Here is a 26,885-nt window from a genome sequence, read left to right on the forward strand (position 1 = left end):
TGTCGCCCGGACTGGAGTGCAGTGGCCAGATCTCAGCTCACTGCACGCTCCGCCTCCCGGGTTTACGCCATTCTCCTGCCTCAGCCTCCCGAGTAGCTGGGACTACAGGCGCCCGCCACCTCGCCCGGCTAGTTTTTTGTATTTTTAGTAGAGACGGGGTTTCACCATGTTAGCCAGGATGGTCTCGATCTCCTGACCTCGTGATCCGCCCGTCTCGGCCTCCCAAAGTGCTGGGATTACAGGCTTGAGCCACCGCGCCCGGCCGAATTTGTTAATTTTTGATAGTGCTTTTTTTTATTTTACATATCTTGAAGCTTGATATTACGTGCATGTAAGTATTCTGTGTTCCATGTGTTTTAGGAAATTTAACAACATATTTTTACTATCTTTCCCTGGCAGTGTGTTTTCATTATCTACATTATTTCTTTTAATAGTCCCTTAGTATTCCACCATCTCTTAAATATTTCAGTTCTATTAAACTTTTTGAAGGCATAATTTATACTCTTTGTTTCTACTGTTTCACTAACCACGTTTCACTCAACTCATTTGATTTCCATCTCTTTGTTCTATTGAAACTGTTTTCTCCAATGTAATGCATGCCTTTTTTTCAGTTTGCTCTGATTGGAGCATCTACTGTGGCCAACTAACCCCTTATATTTCCTTAAGGTGCGTCTCCTGGTCCCTATCTTGCATTCCCACTCTTTCTATTTGGATATGGTCTTTTCCTTTTTGAATCTCTGTAGCACTCGTGTTTGCATAACTCTTCAGGCTTACACATAAATAGGCAAATGAAGCAAGGTAAGTTTTGCTTATTTTGCCTCATGTTCTGTTACTTGTGTCTTTTCTGACAACCTGTTTCCTACCTGTAGCCTCCTTAACTGTGGAGATTGTATTTTATTTACATTTCATATCCTGAAGAGTATACTTCAGAGCCCCCCCAAAATACTAGGTGATTACTAAATGCTGGTCAAATTGAATAATGACCTTGGAAACACAATCAGCACTAACACTCTTTTCTGAATGCTTGGTATCTGTCTTTTTTTGGTCTTTGCTTCTGTGCTGCACTTGATAAACTTTTTGAAGTTAAGGATGGTCTTTTCCTTTCTATAAATATTAAAGGACCTGCTGAGAATTGTTTTGAGAGGAGAAGGGAGAAGAGGTATCAGAATAGTAAATCCTGGGCATTTGAATGTGAGGGCTTCTTCTAAAGGTTAAAAAAAAAATCGTGGATTCTTCTTATGAGAATGGTTTTACCTTTTGTGACTTTTAATTTTTGGGCTTCTAGATGTTTTCAAAATTCCCAGTGTTATATATACCTTTAGAAATATAATTTCTCTCCCATTATATTAGCATAAATAATATTTTATAATATTCCGTCATTCTCAACTTGAATACCCAAATAGCACATTTGAAGCCCAAGATGTTTCAAATTGAACTCATTGGGTTTCTGCACCAACCATTCCTTTTTTTTTTTTTTTTTCTGGGACGGAGTCTCGCTGTGTCATCCAGGCTGGAGTGCAGTGGCGTGATCTCGGCTCACTGCAAGCTCCACCTGCCAGGTTCATGCCATTCTCCTGCCTCAGCTTCCCGAGTAGCTGGGACTACAGAGGCCCGCCACCAAGCCTGGCTAATTTTTTTTTTTGTATTTTTAGTAGAGACAGGGTTTCACCGTGTGTTAGCCAGGACGGTCTTGATCTCCTGACCTTGTGATCTGCCTGCCTCGGCCTCCCAAAGTGCTGGGATTACAGGCTTGAGTCACTGCGCCCGGCCTCCTTTCTCCTTATTTTTAAAATAATTTTTATTTTCTACATCTAAGGACATCTCTCCTAGATTCTAAAACACTTTCCTTTTCATGTTAAAATCTCTGTAATCAGTTGCTTCTTACTATGAATGGCATGTCATAGTTTAATTGGCAGCATTTTTCTTTCATAATGGTACATAAAATTATGGTGTACCTGACAATTGATGTCTTAGCCCTGATAAGGTAGAGTAGTTATAAAAATGTATAGATTGCATTTCCTCAGCACTTCACCCATTTGTCTCTTTTTTTTTTTTTTTTTTGAGTTAGAGTCTTGCTCTGTCTCCCAGGCTGGGGTACAATGGTGCTATCTCGGCTTACTGCAACCTCCACTTCCAGGGTTCAAGCGATTCTCCTGCCTCAGCCTTCGAGTAGCTGGGATTACAGGTGTCCACCACCACGCCCAGCTAATTTTTGAATTTTTAGTAGAGATGGAGTTTCACCATGTTGGCCAGACAGGTCTCAAACTCTTGACCTCAGGTGATCTGCCTGCCTCGGCCTCCCAAAGTGCTGGGATTACAGGCGAGTCACCATGCCTGGCCCATTTGTCTTTTTCTGCCTACACTTCTACATTGTGGTTCATTTCCTCACTATTTCTTTTCTTCCTGTTTTAAAACAATTGAGATAACATTTACTTAACATAAAATTTACAATTTTATGTACACCATTTCAAGGTGTACAACTTAATGTTTTCAAAATATATTCATAATGTTATGCAACTATCACCACTACTAGTTCTAGAACATTTCTTTTTTTTGTTTGTTTGTTTTTTCTGAGATGGAATCTCGCTTTGTCACTGAGGCTGGAGTGCAGTGGTGTGATCTCAGCTCACTGCAGCCTCTGCCTCCTGGGTTCAAGCGATTCTCGTGCTTCAGTCTCCCGAGCAGCTGAGACTACAGGCATCCGCCACCACACCTGGGTAATTTCTGTATTTTTAGTAGAGACGGGGTTTCGTCATGTTGGCCAGGCTGGCCTTAATCTCCTGACCTCAGGTGATCCACTCGCCTTGGCCTCCCAAAGTGCTGGGATTACAGGCATGAGCCACCACGCCTGGCTAGAACATTTCAATCACCCAAAAGAGGCCCCATATCTGCTAATTTCTCCTTCCATTTAGCTTCTGGCAACCACTAATCTATTTTCTGTTTCTACTGATTTGCCTATTCTGGACATTCCTTGAAAGGGAGTAATAATGCTGGAAAGTGCTGAAAATGCTGAAATACTAAAAAGTAGTGGACATGTTAGGGCAGCAGGAGCCTAGGAGAGCCAGAGTAACATCATTTTCAAATAAGCTCTATCTTAAAACTAACAAGGCATATTCCTTGCCAGTCATGACCTATGGTCCTAAGATGTTTACCACTAAGGAAGCGCTTGGTAATGCCTGCAAGGACAAACTCCTACAACAGCAAAGTCCAGATGTCACAGCACCCATAACAATATATGCTTTCAAGATATAGTTATGCTTCGATGGACTTACACACTAAGATATCAAGGATAGTTTTCTTTAAATCAATAGAATAATACATTTAGTCATGCTGTCAGCGTACGTGCACATAGGCACAGCCAGTTTAATCTTTACATAGGCAAGACCTTTTATAAGAAAAACTTAAAGACAGTACATTCCTCTGCATTTTGAGGATGCTCTACTGGGTAACAGAGTGGCTTTCAGTAAACTATCTCTTCTCACAGAACTCTGAGACTCACCTTGAATTCCTTCCTGTGTGAGATCCAAGAACCTTTTCTTGGGATGTGGATCTTGAAAAGACCCCTTTCTAGCATCATCTTCTGGGGACACCATAAAGGGACCTTAAGATGAGAGGAAATTCAGTCTGCACAGCTCTCATTGGCCCCTCTGGTAAGTTGGGTCCATCTTGGTGTCCTCTATTAGGTTTAGGCAAAGCCGATATTCAGATTAGAGTCTGAGCCCATGAGGTTAGAGTCCCTGGGGTATAATAAAAATGGAAGTAGCCTTGCAAGATCTTTACCACTATGTGCTTTGTATTAATCCACCTGGTCCCCTTTGCCAGGTGTGGAAAAGCTATAGTTCTCATGATTTTCCAGCTTGATGCCTTTGCTTTTACTGCAGCTCTATGCTGGCCTTGTATGGCTGACCCAGAGGTTCACTACTTTCACTTTTCATGCTTGCTATCTGATTACCACATCTGAAGTTCTCTGTTTCTCTCTTTTCTTTCTTCCTGCTTTGAATCTGCTGTTATTAGGCTAGTGGTGCTGAGATTAAACTTATTGTTCAAAGTTACTTGGAGATTTTTTTTTTCTTGTACAGTTCAACCAGTTCTGGCTAAAATGTAAACATTAGAAACTCATTTGAAACTGAAGAAAAAAAAAAGGTGAAAAAGCCCTTTTTAAAAAAACCAAACCCCCGCCAAAGACCTCTTTACCCAAAGTTTTGGTTTACATCTTTCCTTGGATTACTTGTTGGATATCTGGGTGATTGCCAATTAAGAAAGTTTATGATATGGGAAAACAGGTTTCTAAAATTGTGGAATGGTTTTATTTATAAAATGCTAACATCTGACAAATAGTTGAGGATTTCCTGCTTCCTAAGTTTCTGGATTCATGGATGAGTGAGTGCCCTTTGTTGTCCCTTGTCTTCCCTTTCTTGTCCCTTTTCCTTTTTGCACTCTGCTTAGCCTTCTGAACCCAAGGAGACACAGAGATACCCATGTTCCTTTTATTCCCCAGGGATTGGGGGTTAGGGGTCCCCGGTTGTTGGATCCTTTGGGCCATGTCTGCTGAGGAGCCTGGAGTTATGGGATCCTCCAGGCCGGCTGCCACCCTGTTGGACATGGTTTTTCAACCTTTAGGGGTCTAGGGTTGCAATGTCTCCCTGATGGATAAAGTGTTTGAGGTACGAGAGATATTTGTCAGCACCTACTGCTTCTTGGTTCCCCTTTGTCCCCTTTTTCTGTTGAATACTTGCTATCTGTGCCTCACTAGTGATGGATGTCGACCTATGTTTGCATGCCCTGAAGTTAATAGCTATCATTTTCTTTCTGGTCTTGATGATTTTTGTTCTTTGGGTTATTTAATTTGGCATCTCTCTGGATAGCATTGGAGAGGAGAGCCTCCTGGAATCTAGTCTTATTGAGAAAAATAATCGTTTTGTCAAATTCAGAAGTTATCTAAAGGTCAACTCAAATTATGAACTTAAAAATGATTACTTATGAAACGAAGTGAAGAAGAACCAGTAAGTAGGGGAGAGAGAGAGAAACATAAAGTTATGGATATGAAGATGTATTTTTTGGTAAGTCAGGTTATTAAAAAAAGAGAATATTTTGCATGAAAAAGGATCTTGTATGGTAAATTTCTGTCCTAAAATAAAATGACTGATTAAGAAAAAGGGAAGTTTAGGACAAGTCAGAAAGTCCAAGCTTGTTGTAGGTGGTCTGTATACATTGTGATAAGCTTTGTGAAGGGGAATTTATGAAAGGAATTTTGTGTGTGATTAAGTTGGTTATAATTAAAAGGAAATAATTTATAATAGTCTTTCTAGGATTAGACCCTTATGTTAAAACAAGATTTTCTTAAGGTGTTGATTTGCTCTTAATGAAATTGCAAGAAATTTTTACTTTTAATTTTATAATCTATTTCTTTAAAAAATCTCTCAATCATATCTCAGTTCAACTTTTCCATGTCCTGCTGCTTTCAGCTTTTTCTCCCCTTGAGAAAGCCTGAGATAATAACTCTCTCCTTCAGCATTTTTGTTAGCTCCTGTAACTTTTTTCTTCTAGTTCTAACTGTTGTTGTAGCCTAATGCTAAAATGTTTTATGTTGCAAGTTTAGAGAAGCGATGCTTTCCTCCAGTATAATTTGATTTTGTACTGTTGGCTTTTCTTGATATGTCTACATTTTCAATGTAATCAGAAAACTCATGCTCTTCCCAAGAGTCACATATTTCCCCACTCTACTGATAACCTTGAACACACCTGTGTCTTGTTAAATTCAAGCAGTTTTTTTTCCCATCAAGTTTGACTTCCAGACTATCTAAGTGGGCTTCTCACAAGGAGAAGCAGTCATATTGCAGAAGTTTTTTTTGACGTTTTGGTAACTGACTTAAGAAACAGGATTTTGCAATTCCTGTCTTTATTAGGTTTTCAACTGCTTTTTAAAAACTTGGGATTTAAAAGGGCTAAAGTTTTTACATCCGTATGGCTTTCTGTGTTCTCTTTAAAGTCTTTTAATTACTACTTTGATTAAATGAGTAACTATTATTTTACAGTGACCTTTGCATCTGTTTATATCAAATGTTTTAAGCCTTCATCATTTTTAACAAACATCTGTAAAATTAAACCCTAAATGAAGTCCAACTAATTGCTGGGATTATTAAAGCTATAAAAATTAATCACACAAAGTTATAAAATCTTTTTACAGCTTTCCGTCATGTCATGGACTTCATTATCACCATCTCTAGCTTCCTTGTAAAAGGTTCTTATCAGGTACTATTAATCAATACTGTGCTATTAAGTTAGAGGGCTTTGACTCCTGAGTACACATATGTTATCTAAAGAAGACACTGACTCATGCAAGTATCTGACATCAAACTCAAGTTAACCAAAGCCTTGTCTCTGGACCTGGCAAACGCAACCTTCAGAGTAAACAGCTTTCATGAAGCACAGGGACAGGCCTGTGTTAACAACCATTAAGATTTAGTTAATAATTTTGTCTTTACCTGAAATCATCCTTATGTTTTGTTTTACCTCCAGAACTTAAAACTATTAAATCCCCCCAGGCCCAGAGACTATCATATGAGATTGTAAGGGCTGGTTTTGAGGAGTAAAATTAATTCAGACCCTCCAAATCAAGGATGGTACACAGAGTCCTAAATAGCTGAACAAAATGCTATGATTTGTATAGCTAATTGCTAAAAGCCAAGATTGCAGTAGGTTGATGCATAGAATTTATAGATAAGTCAATTTTTGTAACCTTACTTTTTGGCTTTTGGTTTTTGGGATTTATTTTGCTTAAAAGAGGTTTTAAGGTTAATGAGTGTCTACCCACTTCCATTCCCATCTGGCCTAGTGCATTTAGTTGGCTATCAGTCTTTTGACTCTAAGTCCCCTACCCATAGAGTTTCCACCAAGGGCCATGATGGATCTGGGACAGATAACACACCTTTGGGACTTGATAACACACATTCAGCATCAATATGGGACAAAATAAAAACTTGGGATACCTTGACAAAAAGGATGGACTATAAATGTAAAAAAATAAAATAAAATCCTAAGAACCCCAACAGAATAGACTCCTCTCTTGACAAAAAGAAATAATAATAATAATTTAAAAAACATTTAAAGTGTAGTTTAGGCCATGAAGGGAAGCTGGGGGTCACATATGTCTCACTATACTTCTCCCCCCGCCCTCCCCTGGAATTCAGGCACAACCAACCAGATTAACATTAAAATTGTGATCATAAGATTGACAGAATAGACTCCTCCTTTTAAAATAGTGATCATAAGATTGACAGAACAGACTTTTTTAGGTTTTTATTTATTTATTTATTTTTAAAATTTGGATAGTTTTTGGGGAAGAGGTGGTTTTTGGTTACATGGATAAGTTCTTTAGCGATGATTTCTGAGTTTTGGTGTACCCATCAACCAAGCAGTATAGAGTGTACCCAATATTTAGTCTTTGATCCCTCAACCCCCTTTCACCCTTCCTCCCAAATCCCCAAAGTCTTTCTAATGCTTTTGAGTCCTCATAGCTTAGCTCCCACTTATCAGTGAGGACACACAATATTTGGTTTTCCATTCCTGAGTTACTTCATTTAGAATAATGGCCTCCAACTCCATCCAAGTTGTTGCAAGGGTCATTATTTCATTTTGTTTTTTGGCTGAGTAGTATTCCATGGTGTATATGTGCTACATTTTCTTTACCTACTTGTTGGTTGATGGGCACTTAGGTTGGTTCCATATCTTTGCAATTGTGAATTGTGCTGCTATAAACATGTGTGTGCATATGTCTTTTTCACCACTGACTTTTTCCCTTTGGGTACTGGGATTGCTGGATTGAATGGTAGCTCTACTTTTAGTTCTTTAAGGAATCTGTACACTGTTTTCCATAGTGGTGGTAGTAGCTTATATTCCCACTAACAGTGTAAAAATATTCCCTTTTCACCACATCCACACCAACATTTATTACTTTTTGATTTTTAAATTATGGCCATTCTTGCAGGAGTAAGGTGGTATCTCATTGTGTTTTTTAAAATTTTTATTTATTATTTTATGTTGTTATTATTATTATTATTATTATTTTTGAGACGGAGTCTCACTCTGTCACCCAGGCTAGAGTGCTGTGGCGTGATCTCAGCTTACTGCAACCTCCACCTCCTGCGTTCAAGTGATTCTCCTGCCTCAGCCTCTCGAGTAGCTGGGACTACAGGTGTGTGCCACCACACTCAGCTGATTTTTGTATTTTTAGTAGAGATGGGATTTCGCCATGTTGGCCAGGCTGGTCTTGAACTCCTGACCTCAGGTGATTCACCTGCCTCGGCCTCCCAAAGTACTGGGATTACAGGTGTGAGCCACTGCGCCTGACCAGAAAACATTCTTTATGGCAATAAGATGTCAAATTATGAACAGGATCTAAGACCATGCCAGGTAAGGGTTAAGTCTCCATCCCAAGGTAAACAATGTTATACGTTACATGCATGTTCGGTCAATATACATGCATTAGGACCACGTCCATAGATATTCATAGCTCCCCTGTTCAATGAGGGGACTTAGTCTTATTAAAAACTTGGAAAGAAGGAATTCCTCAAAGATTAATTACAACCCAAATGGAAGGGCCCCTATCAGGTTATTTTTAAGCACCCCCACTGCTGTTAAACTTCAGCTAAATGACTAGCTGTCTACACATGTCCAAAATTAAGCCTGTTTCTTATGAGTCCCTGCAGGCACCTGAGAAAATCACCACAACCCACACTTGTGAACCCCTAGAAGACCTAAAGCTGTGGTTTTACAAATAAACAGATAAGTAACATTCCTACTCTTTCCTATAGGTACTCAATCTTCTTAACAACTCCCATCCCACACAGGTTTGCATCCCCAACAGATACCTATGGCTATGTGGTCACCCATTCGATTGGCCTATAAAAGACTTGTTTCTCATTTGAGATTGTGAAACCCATGGTTATCAGTGTATATGAAAATGTTTGGTTCAGGGGTCAATGTACAATATGACAAGCAAAGTCCTCTAATATACAGTTATATAACATCACTCACCTGAGAGCTAAATGGACAATTGGCCTTATATTGGCTGGAGTTGGAGCCCCAGAGGGAAGATTTGCTTATTATTAGGCAACTCTTCAAAACTTTACTTCTTCATTTCTAAACACTGTCTCATAAAATGGGGGATGCTTTAGATGAATTAAGATTAGCACTAGATTACTTATTGGTTGAAAAGTAGCACTAGATTACTTATTGGATGAACAAGGAGGAGTGTGCACCAAAATCAATATAACCTGCTGCAGTTATGTAAACACCTCAGCTCACATGGAAGAAGATATAAAGAAAATACATGAACAAGCTGTGTGGTTGCATAAATATAACCAAGGCACCAATCCCAACTGTATCTGGTCAGCCATTAGAAGCACCCTCCTGAGTCTCACTTAGTTGTTGCCCTTCCTAGGGCCTTTGATAGTTATCTTATTATTAATCTTTGGCCCTTGCTTGTTTAAATTCTTGGTAAAGTTTGTGTGTTTTAGATTACAACAATTCCACATAAAGATGATACTGACACAAAGCTTCCAATCCATCCCATCTTCTGACCCGGGAAATAAAGACACCCTGCCTTTAGGCCTCAGAGATCAGGCATCTAGGGATTTTTACTCCTCCAATACTTGGCAGGGTCTATGCCCGTAGACTCATCAGGATACCATGTAAATGAGGACCTCCCTTGGTACCCCAGAGACCAGCTGTAGACCCTTATGAGAAAATCCTGTCCCAAAAATGAACATCCACTGTCAGCAGGAAGAAGTTACAGAAGACCAGCCTTTGCCCTTCATCTCCCCTTACGATTAAGGGTCCTCTTGTAAGCAGAGTGGGGGATGTTAGGAAAGCAGGAGCCTAGGTGATCCAGAGTGTCACCATTTTAAAATAAACTCCCCCTGAAAACTAGCAAGGCATCTGTACACATCCATTTAGCAAGTATGTCCTTATGTAACTGGAAGAAAGAGTGTTATTTTAGAATATGCCTATAATTTGTAATAATTGGCCAAGGGAAAAAAAGCTCACATTGGTGTAGGAAAAGTGCCCTACTGGTCATGGCTAATAATGTGGGACAGTGGTTCTGGTCAGTGATTTGAGGGAAGGGATGTAGATAATATATTGTTGTAAGTAATAAAAACAAAAAAAATTGTTGTAGGTAATACAAATAAAATAATATTGTTGTAAGTAATAAAGTAGGAGAGATATTTGGTCTTTTGCTTTTGGGTTGGTGCAACAGTAGTACCATTACTTGGAGGAGAACATAGAGAAGGGCAAGAATAGGCTTGAATAAGATGAGCGAGAAGAGAGAAATATTCCATAAGTGGAGATGGCCAGGGAACACCAGGGCAGCAGAATCTAACTCTGAATTTAATGCTGTTGTCTGTTCATATTGCACTACACTGTAATCTCCCTGTCTTTCCTAAACCATTGGCAAAGTCTGCTATCCACGAGGGTCTTGGGTCGGTGGCACTTTGGGAAATACCAGAAGAGGGAAAGTACAGCAAATGTGCAGTGTCACAAATGATAGGATGGAAAGCTGGCCAGTGGGATGATTAAAAAAAAATTTCAGTGGGAGTCGGAATTCAAACCATGTAAATGGTCTGAATTAAGAAAATTTCAAGAGATATAAAATGTTTCTAGTGAGCCAAAGTGAAAGCTCTTCATGAAGATTTCTTTATAGAGGCTCTCTAGTGCTTGTCCTCATTTCCTGAAATCTCATGTGTATCTGACTCTCCTGGTGCCTGCCTCAAACATTCACTGTGGCAATTATATGAGTAGCCTGGAGAATCCCAGTCCCAGTGGTCTCACTCCCTGGATCTACTTTCTCTTAAAAATCATTCCCCTATGTTTCCGTCACTTGGTTGAAGCTTAGTAAATAGCTCCACATCTCCAGCCAGAACAGCACTAGAATTTCAGGACTAGGGCAATAGAGTCTGATATTACATTCTATGTATGTATGTATGTATGTATGTATGTATGTATGTATGTATTTATCTATCTATCTATCTATCTATCTATCTATCTATCTATCTATCTACCTACCTACCTATCTATCTTCTACAGAACAATTTGTGGGATAGTAGCTTTGGGGTCCCAGATCTGGGATGGGCCTGGTCCTCCATGCTAGTTCTCCTGGGTGATATTTCTGTTAGTTTGAACAGTAATCACACTTTTATTACTGTTTCATCTGTTTTTTTCACTCTTAGACTGATTTTATCATGTGTATAAAACATACACACACCTACATTTCAAGGATAAACATTAATCCTCGAAAAATATGTGGTCTAAAACTATATTGAGGAGAGAAAGAGAGGACATGTTAATTGCCACATGATTAACACGAGGTCACCACACAGCTTTCACAAATCTACAACTCATTCTATTTAGGTTGAGCCAAGTTCTCCTTTGGGTCAGCCAGAGCACAAATAATGGAGCAATTTGACTCTTCAATGACAGATCTCTGATTTCCAGAAAAGAGACTTTGAAGTACCCAATTCTAGTAAACATGCAATTAAATTTCCAGCTAAATGACCTTTGCTCCTGTAGTCTTCATCTTGGGGAAGGGAAAAAAGAAGGCTTATTCTATTTAGTTTGATTTTTACAATAGGGTTTGTCTCTGTTATAATTCTTGTTTGATATTTAAAATGTTAGCTAAGAGAAAACTTCTGTTTGGTTTTATTTAGTGGGAAGAAACGAATCCTCATTGAGTGCTTATTTAGTTAACATCAGGCAGTTTATACACATAGTCAATTTAATCCTGACCACAACCCTGTGAGGTGAGTATTATGTACCATATTAACAAACAAGATAACATGCTTACCCTGTTTGATCCTTTCAGTGTTTGTCAGGGAAGCAGAGGTTTGATTTGAAGTCGGTTTGATTAAAAGTTCATGTTTGCTGTCAAGTTGCTGATCTTGAAAGTTTTAGGCTGTTTGATGAAATTTGGGCTTTGTAGTCTCCACTCTCTTGCTGTTATCTGTAAATAGAACTTGGAGAAATTGTTCAGTTTTATGTTTGAGAGATTGTTTACATTTGAGATTTTGTACTTTTTATTGTTGTAAAGTTAATAGTTACTCTATGGGATTACTACTCTAGGTCATAGTTAGAATGCAGGAAAAATATTTTTTTCATTGTTGGATGAGTATCTGTAAGTCAACAATTCACACTAATATAATTGTTTTAGTATTGAGATACCAGACAAATATAACTTTTCTGTATTACTCAGATTTTATCTTAAACATTACCTGTTCAAGGTGGGCCTCCCTAAATCTCTCAGACTAGGTCAGGGACCCTCTGTTACAAGCCACCTATACTTTTCAGTCATAGTACTTTAAACTTTTATTAATACTTTCAAAATTTGGTGGGCTCTCTTTTATCTCAGTTTCATCTTGTGATTTCTCTAGGGTGAATATAGCATGCAAGACTGAAGTGCACTTGTAGAATAGCAGGAAACATTCACAGAATGGACCTGAGCTGCCCTGACAACAACAACAACAACAACAAAAACAATAACGTTTAGTTCTTTGTGAGACTGCCAGAAACTCCCAGAGGCTGGGTCTATGCATAAAGAGAGGCCATTGGAGAGAATGTCTACTGGATTGCTGAAGACAGTTGCTACTGAGAATAGATCGTAACTTAGGAAGAAACAATTCAGTACCAAAAGAATAATTGGAGCCCTTTTGGAAAAAACTAATAAGGGACTTCAAGACTTGTAGATGCTAGATAAAAATAGCATGAGCATGCTATTGGAGAGTTTTAAAGGCCTAATTTTTTAGTTGTTTTTTAATATTACATAAATAACATTTGTTATAGATGTAAGTTAGGGTGGTTTTAATCCGTCTTTCCCCAGGTAAATAACTGTGTATAATTGTCTTTTGATAATGGCCAGTACGTCTTTACATTCCTCAGGTTTTCTCTTCCAGATATATGTGCTGTCTCTTAGTCTACAGATGGCATTCTAGCTATCAGGATACCATGAAAAAAAATCTGGGATATTGGAAAGGGCACATTTTTTTTGAGGTCATCAGGGTGCTCTCTGCAAACCATGGTTGAACACTTAAAGATGTCGAGTAGCTGCTTGAAGATTTCCTGATAAAGAGCTACACAGCACCATGTTCTGCCAGCGGTCATAGGTACTTAGATTTTCTCTCTTCAGATTTAACTCCTTCTTTTGTCAAACTGCCTGGACAGAGATGCAATTGCTTCCTGGTCCTAGAGTCTGTCAACTGGCCTCAACTTTCTAATTGTTATCTCCCCAGAGATAATATGAGTTATAATCTTCCCAAAGATGCTAGATATCTAGAATCATTTCCAGAATGCTCCCCAGACCATAAAAATAAAGCACCTGCTGATTCCCCCCAGGACTCAAGTCATGCCTGTTCATGTATCTCCATTCAATTTGCAGCATATGTGTGGTTTAGGACAGTCTTTCTGGAGTGATCCATAGTGAAGGATGACTTTTTGTTTGTTTTATTTTCGGTGTATTGTGGACTGGTACTTTGTGTAAAATATAATAAAATTAGTTTTTAGAAATGTAAAATTGTAAATAAAAACAGACATACAAAATATAAACCACATTTTTTATTAGTAGATTCAAAAGACAAAATTACTCTGCCAATGTGCTAGTTTCTTTTTTGACATTTAAAATTCAGATTAAACTTTATTTAAGCTGGGTGCGGTGGCTCACGCCTGTAATCCCAGCACTTTGGGAGGCCAAGACGGGCAGATCATGAGGTCAGGAGATCAAGACCATCCTGGCTAACACGATGAAACCCCGTCTCTACTAAAAATACAAAAAATTAGCAGGGCGTGGTGGCGGGCGCTGTAGTCCCAGCTACTTGGGAGGCTGAGACAGGAGAATGGCGTGAACCTGGGAGGCAGAGCTTGCAGTGAGCCGAGATCACAACACCGCACTCCCACCTGGGTGACAGAGCAAGACTCCATCTAAAAAAATAAACAAACAAAAAAAACCTTTATTTAAATCAGAAACACAATTCTTAAAATTGCATTTAGAGTCAAGATCCCTTTTATATCCCTCTTGTTATAAAAATCAGAAGGAATATTTGTAAGTAAAGCAGATATCTCTCTAGGTTAATGAGACCAGATTTGACTTTGGATTTTTTACTTTAAACAGATTCTAGAAGATAGAGGAAAAAATATGTTATATACAGAAAACAGTATCTACCTGTGTATTCAGAGGCATAAATTTCTTGATGGAAATGACTTCAGTACGCGCTGGAATCTCAGAAGCAATTTTCAAAAAGTTTAGTTTTATTTTCTTGGATTTTAAGAATTTCTAAAATCCTTTTTCATCCTCAATTTTGGGAGCCAAATAATACTTTAAATGTTCCATATCCAGCAGTTTTATACTCTACAGCAAGGGGTGCATCTGCAGACATACTGAGTGTTACTGGGAAGAGAGGGTGGAGTGCCTGTTACAAAGAAATTTAAGTACCTTAGGGCAAAAGTTAGCTGAACTGGCCCATTCATCATTATGGCAACAGCCTCCTCTTCTTTATTGTCATTACTTGTTTGTGACAATGTTTCCATTTCCAAGTCCTCCATTTGCAGAAAATTTCACTCCATCTTTTGCACAGGAAATTATAACAGACACTCCAATATGACTGAGATCTTGGCATATATGCACAAATTCACTAGAATGCATCTTTACTACACAGCTGTACTCTTGTTCTGGAATTTCAAGTTGCTCAACATCTAAAATCATTAACTTCAATTCATAGTCTAAAAGTTCTCTTGATTTAGTGCTTCAAATTCTAACACCAAGAGATCCATGGTACCTTCAGCCCTCCATGTGATGATGTCTTCACTGCCATTGTCATATTTTAACATTTTGGACGTGCTGGTGAGGCTCATGCTTATGGCTAGGTTGTGGTCACAGTGGTATGTGTTGAAGCCCTGGGCATGCAGGGTGAACTGCACCAAGGAAATGTGTGATACTTTCATGCTGTGTAGGTTCACCTGCTTGAACTGTTGTCCCAGCAGGCCTATCTCTCACATTGAATAAGGCTGACTGTGCAACTAATAAGATGTTGTGGAGATGACAGTGTGTGATATCTGAGGCTAGGTCATAAAATACATTGTGACTTCTCACTGTTTCTGGAAGAAGTCAGCTTTCATATCATGAAGACACTCAAGCAGCACTTTGAAGAGGTCCAGGTGGTGAAACTGAAGACCTTCACAAACAGCCAGCACTAATTTGCCAACCAAATGATGGTCTTTGGAAAACAGATCCTCTGGCCTCAGGCTGCCTTCAAAGACTACAGTCCCAGTCAACCTTTTCACTGTAACCTCATGGTAAACCCTGCACTAGTACCATCGAGCTGCTCCTGAATTCCTGACTCACAGAAACTGCGAGAGAATAAATGTGGTTGTTCTGGGACACTGTGTTTTGAGGCAATCTGTTATGCACCAATAGATAACAAATAGAGACCACTATATAAATCAATACATAACTTCTATCTACTAGATAGGTGTTATGATAGAAGTAGAATACAAGGTGTGGTACAGGCAGAGCGGATCTGAGGTAGTAGCCTGTTGTCTTAGTCTATTTTGTGCTGCTATGATGGAATTTCACAGACTGGTAATTTACAAAGAACAGAAATTTATTGTCTCACAGTTCTAGAGGCTGGCAGGTCTAAAATCAAGGCATGGTCAGGTTAGGGCTCAGTCTCTCTGCTTTCAAGATGGTGCCTTGAATACTACAACCTCCAGCGAGGAGAAACATTGTGTCCCCACATGGCACAAGAGCTGGAGAGGAAAGGAGAGAAACGAGAATTGGGCTCACCCTTTTATAATAGCATTAATTAATTCGTGAAGGTGGAGCCCTCATGAGCTAAACACCTCCTTTTAGGTTCTATCTTCCAACACTGTTGCTTTGGAGATTAGGCTTTCAACAAGTTAGCTGAACTGGCTCATTCATCTTTATGGCAACAGCCCCTTCTTTATTGTCATTACTTGTTTGTAACAGTGTTACCACATCCAAGTTCTCCACTTGCAGAAAATTTTACTCCATCTTTTGCACAGGAAATTATAATTTTGGGGACATATTCAAACTATAGCATCTACCAAATTAGTAAGTCTACCAAGGCAATGCTACAATTCAAGTTTTCACATTTTCCCCAAGCCTGCTATAAATTATTACTTGTTGATTACAAAATCATCAGCAAAATACAATTATTTATTCCTTTGTAAGTAGAAGCAACCAAAAACTTTTTTTGGTATGAAGGTCTACAAGTGATGACAATCTATATTTGTCTTCCTAGTTAAGTACAACTGTAACCAGGGGGTGGACTCTTGAATTCATATTTCTCTTTATTTTTTCAGTGTTGAGAAAGTAACCAATGATACATGTGTCCAAATAAAAAGCTTTCACATAAAACATTTCAAAAACTTTTAATTCATTGATCATCTCCTTCCCTCACCCCCAATAAATTTTTTAGCAAACTGGAATGCCTCCTCATTCACAGAATCAAGGACCCCGTTAGCATTTGGGTTACTTTGGTGTCAATATCAGCTCAGACACTGCATCTGAGAGTTGTTTAAAGATATGAGTATTTCTGGCCAGGCGTGGTAGCACAGGCCTGTAATCCCAGCACTTTAGGAGGCCAATTTGGGAGAATTGCTTAAGACTAGGGGTTCAAGACCAGCCTGGGCAAAATAGCAAGATCCTGCCTCTACAAAAAAAAAAAAAAAAAAAAAAATAGCCAGGCTCTGTAGCAAGTGCCTGTAGTCCCAGTTACTTGGGAAGCTGAGGTGGAAGGACTGCTTGAGCCCAGGAGTTTGAGGTTGCAGTGAACTATGAACGTGCCACTGCACTCTAGCCTGGGTGACAGAGTGAGACCCTAACTCAAATACATACATACATACATACATACATACATACATTTCCACTTTCCCCATATATAGTAATACTGGTTTATCAGTCTAGGGAAGGTCTGAGAGAATTGATAGTGTATACAATTACTGTGTGTTGGGTTCTTTCTGCAGAGGACCTAGCCTTGCTTCAGTTGATGGCTCTGGATTTGAGAACTGGCTTAGGTTTGGAAACTGGATAGAGAGATTATAATTTTTTATTGTGGCAGTTGACATCAGCCTTTGGCTCACCCATTATTGATCTTCTTTTGGGTGTGAGTGAGGCAGTACCCTCATCCATCTTAGCTCTAGGCACACCATGATTTATTAACCATCACTACAGATCTCTGTATGTCACAGCCCCCCGGTTTCCATTCAATCTTTGTTATCTATTTGGATAATTACATCTATCTTGCTCTTGATGGCTAAGTGGTACCTCCTGGCCTCTGCTGTTTCATAATCCTATCATCCCTGAATCCCAGGGGCTTCCCTACCATTATCCCTGGTGTACAAAGCATAGACACTGCCAAGCCTCTCAATGAGGCCAGTGCCCTTCATCCCTAGCCCTTGCAACACTTCGCATTTATTATTGCTTTAGTAAAAAGAGTGTCCCCTTTTGATTCTCTTGAGAAACACAGTCATCTTCTGGATTTTCAGGTCTTATATGATAGGTCCAGTTGAACATTCCCACCTCTCTGAGCCTCTTGACTCCTTCCTCAGCACTCTTCTAAAGCAGTTCTGGAATCACCTGGTTTGTTGTAGGCCGTAATTTCCTCCCTGCCCCCAATTTTAAAGGAGCTATCCCAGTAGCACAGAACTGATTCCAGATGTCTTTCTTGGGGTACTACTTCTTCAGTTGCAAGAGATTGCCCTGATTTCAACAACCTCTCCCTTATATTCTGCTCCCCTGGTGGAGCATACTCATGATCGACATCTAATGTGCTTTCACTATTAATGCAGGCCCATATGAGTTGGGTCCTATAGTGATTTCTTGGTGAATTGTTTCCCTAGTCAAGCTGAGATTTGATTGTTGACCTTATTTATTGGCCTAGAAACCATCTGGGGACATGAGGACATACCTTAAGGAGGGTAACATCATCTTTTATTTTAAAAAAACATTTTTTATTTTTAATTTTTTATGAGTGCATATTAGGTATACATATTTACGGGGTACATGAGATACTTTGATACAGGCATACAATGTGTAATAGTCACCTCAAGGTAAATAGGGTATCTATCACCTCAGGCATTTGTCATTTCTTTGTGTTAGGAATATTCAAATTCCACTCTATTGGTTATTTTAAAAGATACAATAAGTTATTGTTGACTCTCCTGTTGTAGTTTCAAATACTAGATCTTATTCATTTTATCTAACTATATTTTTGAGCCTATTAACCATCTTGGCATCCTCTGCTACCCTTTCCCACTACCCTTCCCAGCCACTGGCAACCATCATTCTACCCTCTATTTTCATAAGTTCAATTGATTTGGTTTTTACCTGCCATGAATCAGTGAGAACATGTGAAATTTGTTTGTTTTCATCCTGGCTTATTTCACTGAACATAATGTCTTCCAGTTTCATCTATGTTGTGGCAAATGACAAGACTTCATTCTTTTTTATGGCTGAATAGTACTCCATTGTATATATAATCTCCATTTTCTTTATCCATTCATCTGTTGATAGACACTTAGGTTGATTCCAAACCTTGGCTATATTAAATAGTGCCGTGATAAAAATGGCAGTGCAGATATCTCTGGGATATATTGACTTCTTCACTTTTGTGTGTATATCTAGCAGTGGGATTGTTGGATCACATGGTAGTTCTGTTTTGAGTATTTTAAGGAAACTCCATACTGTTCTCTATAGTGACTGTACTAATTTACATTGCCACCAACAGTGAACAAGAGTTCCCCTTTCTCTACATCCTCAACAGAATTTGCTATTGCCTGTGCTTTGGATAAAAGCCATCTCATTGAGGTGAGATGATATCTCATTGTACCTTTGATTTGCATTTTTCTGGTGATCAATGATATTGAGCACCTTTTTATATACCTGTTGGCAATCTTTATGTCTTATTTTAAGAAATGTCTATTCAGACCTTTTGTTTATTTTATTGTTTGTTTAATTTCTATTTTTTAAAAATATATTTTTATTTCAACGGCTTTTGGGGAACAAATTGTTTTTGGTTACATGGATGAATTATATAGTAGTGAATTCATTTTTTTTTAATGAGAGCAAATTTATTAAGGGAGTACAGGAATAAAATAATGGAAACATGGGCTGTTCAACTGAGTACACTTTTAGTTATTTCTTGATTGTATGCTAAACAAGGGGTGGACTATTCATGGACTTCCCGAAAAAAGTGGGAAATTCCTGAAACTTAGGGTTTCTCCCTTTTTAGACCATTTAGGGTAACTTCCTCATGTTGCCATGGCATTTGTAAACTGTAATGGCACTGGTGGGAGTGTCTTTTTAGCATGGTAATATATTATAATTGGTGTATAATGAGCAGTGAGGACAACCAGAGATCACTTTCAACACCATCTTGGTTTTGGTGGGTTTTGGCCAGCTTCTCAAAACAGCCTGTTTTATCAGCAAGGTCTTTATGACCTGCATATTGTGTCAACCCTCTGTCTTATCCTGTGACTAAAAACACCTAACCTCCTGGGAATGCAGCCCTGTAGGTCTTGGCCTTATTTTACCCAGTGCCTATTCAGGATGGAATCTCTCTGGGTTCAGAATGGCAATCATCTGACATATTTCCCCCCTCCCTTTTACAAGGGAACCCTTAATCCTAAGGGTTATTGAGGGACAAAGACCCATCTTCTGTAACTTCTTCAGGCTGAATAGGGGCAATGATGTTCTTGCCTAACTATTAGGATCTCTTGTATTTAGGTAGAGAGGAGCTCAGTCACAAGGCATCCATATGCTGAGGATCATTCATAATTCTGAATTCTGACAAAAGATGATATCTGGAAGATTAATAAGTGTTCAATTTAGGAAAACATTGAGTAAGCTTATCCTGCATTCCTACACAAAGAGTACAACAGCAATACATTCCACAACAGTAAAGGAAAATTAGCAAAACTATCCCAAATAAACTAAACAAGAAGGCTTTCCATGAACTGAGCAACTGTTGAAACCAAGCTGATATGGGATTGCTAGCTAAATCCAATATGTGCCCAGAACTAGAATATTGATCCAGGTTTTTACATTATCCATCCCTCTTGCTTATTTTGAGCAGCAGCCAGAGATCACTGTTGGTTTACAGGAATAAGCAGAGTCAGTCTAAAGTGCAGAGAAAAAACCTAAAAAACAACCAACGAGACTAGAATATATTATAATAACAGGTGTACCATAGTTTTTGAAACATAACTTTTCCATTTTTACTAAAGACAAATCATAATAGGACCAATTTGTTTGCAAAAATAAGGTTTAGTCTTATACTTGGCCTGATTATTTGTATAAAGTGCAGCAAGAAGAATTATTTGCCATATAGGGTCTTAAAATTAGCTTTGATGGAGCTTTGTTCCATAAAAGGAATATCAGATATGACTTTTTTATTTAAAGCAGAACCCAGCCATGGGTTTGTACTATCAAATTCCTATAATTTAAGGGTAAATTTCTCTCCTCTTCAGATCCCAAGATAACTTGGGGCTCCTGAGTCTGTCAGAAAGTGACATTCTCTACTTACCACAGGTCAGGAACACTGTACAGGGATTGTGTAGACAAAGTATGAGGCTAGTCTTCCCAAGCGGCTTTTATTGGCTCTATAAGTCAAGTTTGATTCCTTATGAGTCTCCAAGTTCATTATAGCACTCTGTATGCCTTTGTGTATTCATAGCTTAGCTTCCACTTATAAGTGAGAACACATGCTATTTGGTTTTTCATTCCCGAGTTACTTCACTTAGAATAATGAATGGCCTCCAGCTCCATCCAAGTTGCTGGAAAAATAAATTATTTTGTTCCTTTTTATGTCTGAGTAGTATTCCACAGTGTGGAATCGTGAATGATCTTTTATATTTCTGTGGTGTTGATTGTCATGTTTCCAGTTTCATTTCTAATTGAAATTATTTGAATCTTCTCTCTCGTTTTCTTCATTAATCTAGATGGTCAATAAATTTCATTTCTCTTTTCTCTTTTCTTTTTCTTTTTATTATTATTATTATTTTTAAGGCAGAATTTCGTTCTGTCTCCCAGACTGGAGTGCAGTGGCATGATCTTGACTCACTGCAACCTCCACCTCCAGGGTTCTCCTGCCTCAGCCTCCTGAGTAGCTGGGATTACAGGCACGGACCACCACACCTGGCTAATTTTTGTATTTTTAGTAGAGATAGAGTTTTGCAATGTTGGCCAGGCTGGTCTCAAACTCCTGACCTCAGGTGATCTGCCCATCTTGGCCTTTCAGAGTTCTGGGATTACAGGTGTGAGCCACTGTGCCCAGCCAATTATGTTTATCTTTTCAAAGAACTAGTTTTTTGTTTCATTTATCTTTCGTATTTTTTTTTTTTTTGTTTCAGTTTCATTCAGTTCTGCGCTGATCTTTGTAATTTCTTTTCTTCTGCTAGCTTTAGGTTCAGTTTGTTTATGTTTCTCTAGTTCCTTGAGGCGTGATGACAGGTTGTCAATTTGTGATCCTTTTGATGTAGCCATTTAGGGTGCTATAAATTTTCCTTTTAGCACTGCTTTTGCTGTATTTTAGAAGTTTTGAGAACTTGTGTCATTATTATCATTCATTTCAAAGAAGTTTTAAATTTCTATCTTAATTTCATTGTTAACTGAATATCATTCGGGGTAGATTTTTAAATTTCCATGTATTTGTAAATTTTTGGGTGTTCCTTTTGTAGTTTCTTTCATTTTTTAAAGTTTTATTATTATACTTTAAGTTCTAGGGTACATGTGCACAAGGTGCACGTTTGTTACATATGTATACATGTACCATGTTGGTGTGCTGCACCCATTAACTCATCATTTGCATTAGGTATATCTCCTAATGCTATCCCTCCCCCCTGCCCCCATCTCACGACTGGCCCTGGTGTGCGATGTTCCCCTTCCTGTGTCCAAGTGTTCTCATTGTTCAATTCCCACCTATGAGTGAGAACATGTGGTGTTTGGTTTTCTGTCCTTGCAATAGTTTGCTGAGAATGATGGTTTCCAGCTGCATCCATGTCCCTACAAGGGACATGAACTCATCCTTTTTATGGCTGCATAGTATTCCACGTTTATATGTGCCACATTTTCTTAATCCAGTCTATCATTGATGGACATTTGGGTTGGTTCCAAGTCTTTGCTGTTGTGAATAGTGCCACAATAAACATATGTGTGCATGTGTCTTTATAGCAGCATGATTTACAATCCTTTGGGTATATACCCAGTAGTGGGGTGGCTGGGTCAAATGGTATCTCTAGTTCTAGAGTCTTGAGGAATCACCACACTGTCTTCCACAATGGTTGAACTAGTTTACAGTCCTACCAACAGTGTAAAAGTGTTCCTATTTCTCCACATCCTCTCCAGCACCTGTTGTTTCCTGACCTTTTAATGATCGCCATTCTAACTGGTGTGAGATGGTATCTCATTGTGGTTTTGATTTGCATTTCTCTGATGGCTAGTGATGAGGAACATTTTTTCATGTGTCTGTTGGCTGCATAAATGTCTTCTTTTGTCTTCTGTTCATATCCTTCACCCACTTTTTGATGGGGCTGTTTGTTTTTTTCTTGTAAATTTGTTTAAGTTCTTTGTAGGTTCTGGATATTACCCCTTTGTCAGATGAGTAGATTGCAAAAATTTTCTCCCATTCTGTAGGTTGCCTGTTCACTCTGATGGTAGTTTCTTTTGCTGGGCAGAAGCTCTTTAGTTTAATTAGATCTCATTTGTCAATTTTGGCTTTTGTTGCCATTGCTTTTGGTGTTTTAGACATGAAGTCCTTGCCCATGCCTATGTCCTAAATGGTATTACCTAGGTTTTCTTCTAGGGTTTTTATGGTTTTTAGGTCTAACATTTAAGTCTCTAATCCATCTTGAATTAATTTTCGTGTAAGGAGTAAGGAGAGGATCCAGTTTCAGCTTTCTACTTATGGCTAGCCAATTTTCCCAGCACCATTTATTAAATAGGGAATCTTTTCCCCGTTTCTTGTTTTTGTCAGGTTTGTCAAAGATCAGATGGGTGTAGATATGTAGTATTATTTCTGAGGGCTCTGTTCTGCTCCGTTGGTCTATATCTCTGTTTTGGTACCAGTGCCATGCTGTTTTGGTTACTGTAGCCTTGTAGTATAGTTTGAAGTCAGGTAGCGTGATGCCTCCAGCTTTGTTCTTTTGACTTAGGATTATCATGGCAACGCGGGCTCTTTTTTGGTTCCATATGAACTTTAAAGTAGTTTTTTGCAATTTTGTGAAGAAGGTCATTGGTAGCTCAATGGAGATAGCATTGAATCTATAAATTATCTTGGGCAGTATGGTCATTTTCACAATATTGAGTCTTCCTATCTATGAGCATAGAATGTTCTTCCATTTGTTTGTGTCCTCTTTTATTTCATTGAGCAGTTGTTTGTAGTTCTCCTTGAAGGGGTCCTTCACATCCCTTTTAAGTTGGATTCCCAGGTATTTTATTCTCTTTGAAGCAATTGTGAATGGGAATTCACTCATGATTTGGCTCTCTGTCTGCTATTAGTGTATAGGAATGTGTGTGATTTTTGCACATTGATTTTGTATCCTGAGACTTTGCTGAAGTTGCTTATCTGCTTAAGGAGATTTTGGGCTGAGATGATGGGGTTTTCTAAATATACAATGATGTCATCTGCAAACAGGGACAATTTGACTTCCTCTTTTCCTAATTGAATATGCTTTATTTCTTTCTCCTGCCTGATTGCCCTGGCCAGAACTTCCAACACTATGTTGAATAGGAATGGTGAGAGAGGGCATCCCTGTCTTGTGCCAGTTTTCAAAGGGAATGCTTCCAGTTTTTGCCCATTCAGTATGATATTGGCTGTGGGTATGTCATAAATTGCTCTTATTATTTCTAGGTATGTCCCATCAATACCTAATTTATTGAGAGTTTTCATCATGAAGGGCTGTTGAATTTTGTTGAAGGCCTTTTATGCATCTATTGAGATAATCGTGTGGTTTTTGTCTTTGGTTCTGTTTATATGATGGATTGTGTTTATTGATTTGGGTATGTTGAACCAGTCTTGCATCCCAGGGATGAAGCCCACTTGATCGTGGTGGATAAGCTTTTTGATGTGCTGCTGGATTCGGTTTGCCAGTATTTTATTGAGGATTTTTGCATCAATGTTCATCAGGGATATTGGTCTAAAATTCTCTTTTTTGTTGTGTCTCTGTCAGGCTTTGGTATCAGGATGATGCTGGCTTCATAAAATGGTTTAGGGAGGATTCCCTCTTTTTCTATTGATTGGAATAGTTTCAGATGGAATGGCACCAGCTCCTCCTTGTACCTCTGGTAAAATTCGGCTGTGAATCCGTCTGGTCCTGGACTTTTTTGGTTGGTAGGCCATTAATTATTGCCTGTTATTGGTCTATTCAGAGATTCAACTTCTTCATGGTTTAGTCTTGGAAGGGTGTGTGTGTCCAAGAATTTATCCATTTCTTCTAGATTTTCTAGTTTATTTGTGTAGAGGTGTTTATAGTATTCTCTGATGGTAGTTTGTATTTCCGTAGGATCGGTGGTGATATCCCCTTTGTCATTTTTTATTGAGTCTATTTGATTCTTCTCTCTTTTCTTCTGTATTAGTCTTCCTAGTGGTCCATCAATTTTGTTGATCTTTTCAAAAAACCAGCTCCTGGATTCGTTGATTTTTTGGAGGATTTTTTGTGTCTCTATGTCCTTCAGTTCCGCTCTGATCTTAGTTATTTCTTGCCTTCTGCTAGCTTTTGAATGTGTTTGCTCTTGCTTCTCTAGTTCTTTTAATTGTGATGTTAGAGTGTCAATTTTAGATCATTCCTGCTTTCTCTTGTGGGCATTTAGTGCTATAAATTTCCCTCTACACACTGCTTTAATTATGTCCCAGGTATTCTGGTATGTTGTGTCTTTATTCTCATTGGTTTCAAAGAACATCTTTATTTCTGCCTTCATTTCATTATGTACCCAGTAGTCATTCAGGAGCAGGTTGTTCAGTTTCCATGTAGTTAGGCGGTTTTGAGTGAGTTTCTTAATCCTGAGTTCTAGTTTGATTGCACTGTGGTCTGAGAGACTGTTATAATTCCTATTCTTTTACATTTGCTGAGAAGTGCTTTACTTTCAACTATTTTGGAATAAGTGTGATGTGGTGCTGAGAGGAATGCATATTCTGTTGATTTGGGGTGGAGAGTTCTGTAGAGGTCTATTAAGTCTGCTTGGTGCAGAGCTGAGTTCAATTCCTGGATATCCTTGTTAACTTTCTATCTCGTTGATCTGTCTAATGTTGACACTAGGGTGTTAAAGTCTCCTGTTATTATTGTGTGTGAGTCTGAGTCTCTTTGTTGTTCTCTAAGGGCTTGCTTTGTGAATCTGGGTGCTCCTGTATTGGGTGCATATATATTTAGGATAGTTAGCTCTTCCTGTTGAATTGATCCCTTTACCATTATGTAATGGCCTTCTTTGTCTCTTTTGATCTTTGTTGGTTAAAAGTCTGTTTTATCAGATACTAGGATTGTAACCCCTGCTATTTTTTTTTTTTTTCCATTTGCTTGGTAGATCTTCCTCCATCCCTTTATTTTGAGCCTACGTGTATCTCTGCACATGAGATGGGTCTCCTGAATACAGCACACTGATGGGTCTTGATTCTTTATCCAGTTTGCAAGTCTGTGTCTTTTAATTGGAGCATTTAGCCCATTTACATTTAAGTTTAATATTATTATGTGTGAATTTGATCCTGTCATTATGGTGTTAGCTGGTTATTTTGCTCGTTAGTTGATGTGGTTTCTTCCTAGCATCTATGGTCTTTACAATTTGGCATGTTTTTACAATGGCTGGTACCAGTTTTTCCTTTCCATGTTTAGTGCTTCCTTCAAGAGCTCTTGTAAGGCAGGCCTGGTGGTGACAAAATCTCTCAGCATTTGTTTGTCTGTAAAGGATTTTATTTTTCCTTCACTTAGGAAGCTTAGCTTGGCTGGATATGAAATTTTGGGTTGAAAATTCTTTTCTTTAAGAATGTTGAATATTGGACCCCACTCTCTTCTGGCTTATAGAGTTTCTGCTGAGAGATCCACTGTTAGTCTGATGGACTTCCCTTTGTGTGTAACCCAACCTTTCTCTCTGGCTGCCCTTAACGTTTTTTCCTTTGTTTCAACTTTGGTGAATCTGAGAATTATGTGTCTTGGAATTGCTCCTCTCGAGGAGTATCTTTGTGGTGTTCTCTGTATTTCCTGAATTTGAATGTTGGCCTGCCTTGCTAGGTTGGGGAAGTTCTCTGGGATAATATCCTGCAGAGTGTTTTCCAACTTGTTTCCATTCTCCCTGTCACTTTCAGGTACACCAAGCAGACATAGATTTGGTCTCTTCATATATTCACATATTTCTTGGAGGCTTTGTTCATTTGCCTTTACTCTTTTTTCTCTAAACTTCTCTTCTCGTTTCATTTCATTCATTTGATCTTTAATCACTTACACCCTTTCTTCCAGTTGATCAAATCGGCTACTGAAGCTTGTGCATGCGTCACACAGTTTTCGTGCCATGGTTTTCAGCTCCATCAGGTAATTTAAGGACTTCTCTACATGGATTATTCTAGTTAACTGTTCGTCTAATCTTTTTTCAAGGTTTTTAGTTTCTTTGCAATGGCGTTGAACATCCCCCTTTAGCTCGGAGAAGTTTGATCGTCTGGGACCTTCTTTTCTCAACTCATCAAAGTCATTCTCTGTCCAGCTTTGTTCCATTGCTGGCGAGGAGCTGCTTTCCTTTGGAGGAGGAGAGGTGCTCTGATTTTTAGAATTTTCACATTTTCTGCTCTGGTTTCTCCTCATCTTTGTGCTTTTGTCTACCTTTGGTCTTTGGTGATGGTGAC

General features: G+C 38.6%; 1 pseudogene; it reads right to left on the reverse strand.

Annotated features, from left to right (window-relative positions):
• Nucleotides 1-14,230: 14,230 nt before the first annotated feature.
• On the reverse strand, nt 14,231-16,450 carry LOC104659449 (annotated as a pseudogene).
• Between the last annotated feature and the right edge of the window lie 10,435 nt (nt 16,451-26,885).

Source organism: Rhinopithecus roxellana, chromosome 2, assembly GCF_007565055.1.
Source record: "Rhinopithecus roxellana isolate Shanxi Qingling chromosome 2, ASM756505v1, whole genome shotgun sequence".
Classification (NCBI taxonomy): domain Eukaryota; kingdom Metazoa; phylum Chordata; class Mammalia; order Primates; family Cercopithecidae; genus Rhinopithecus; species Rhinopithecus roxellana.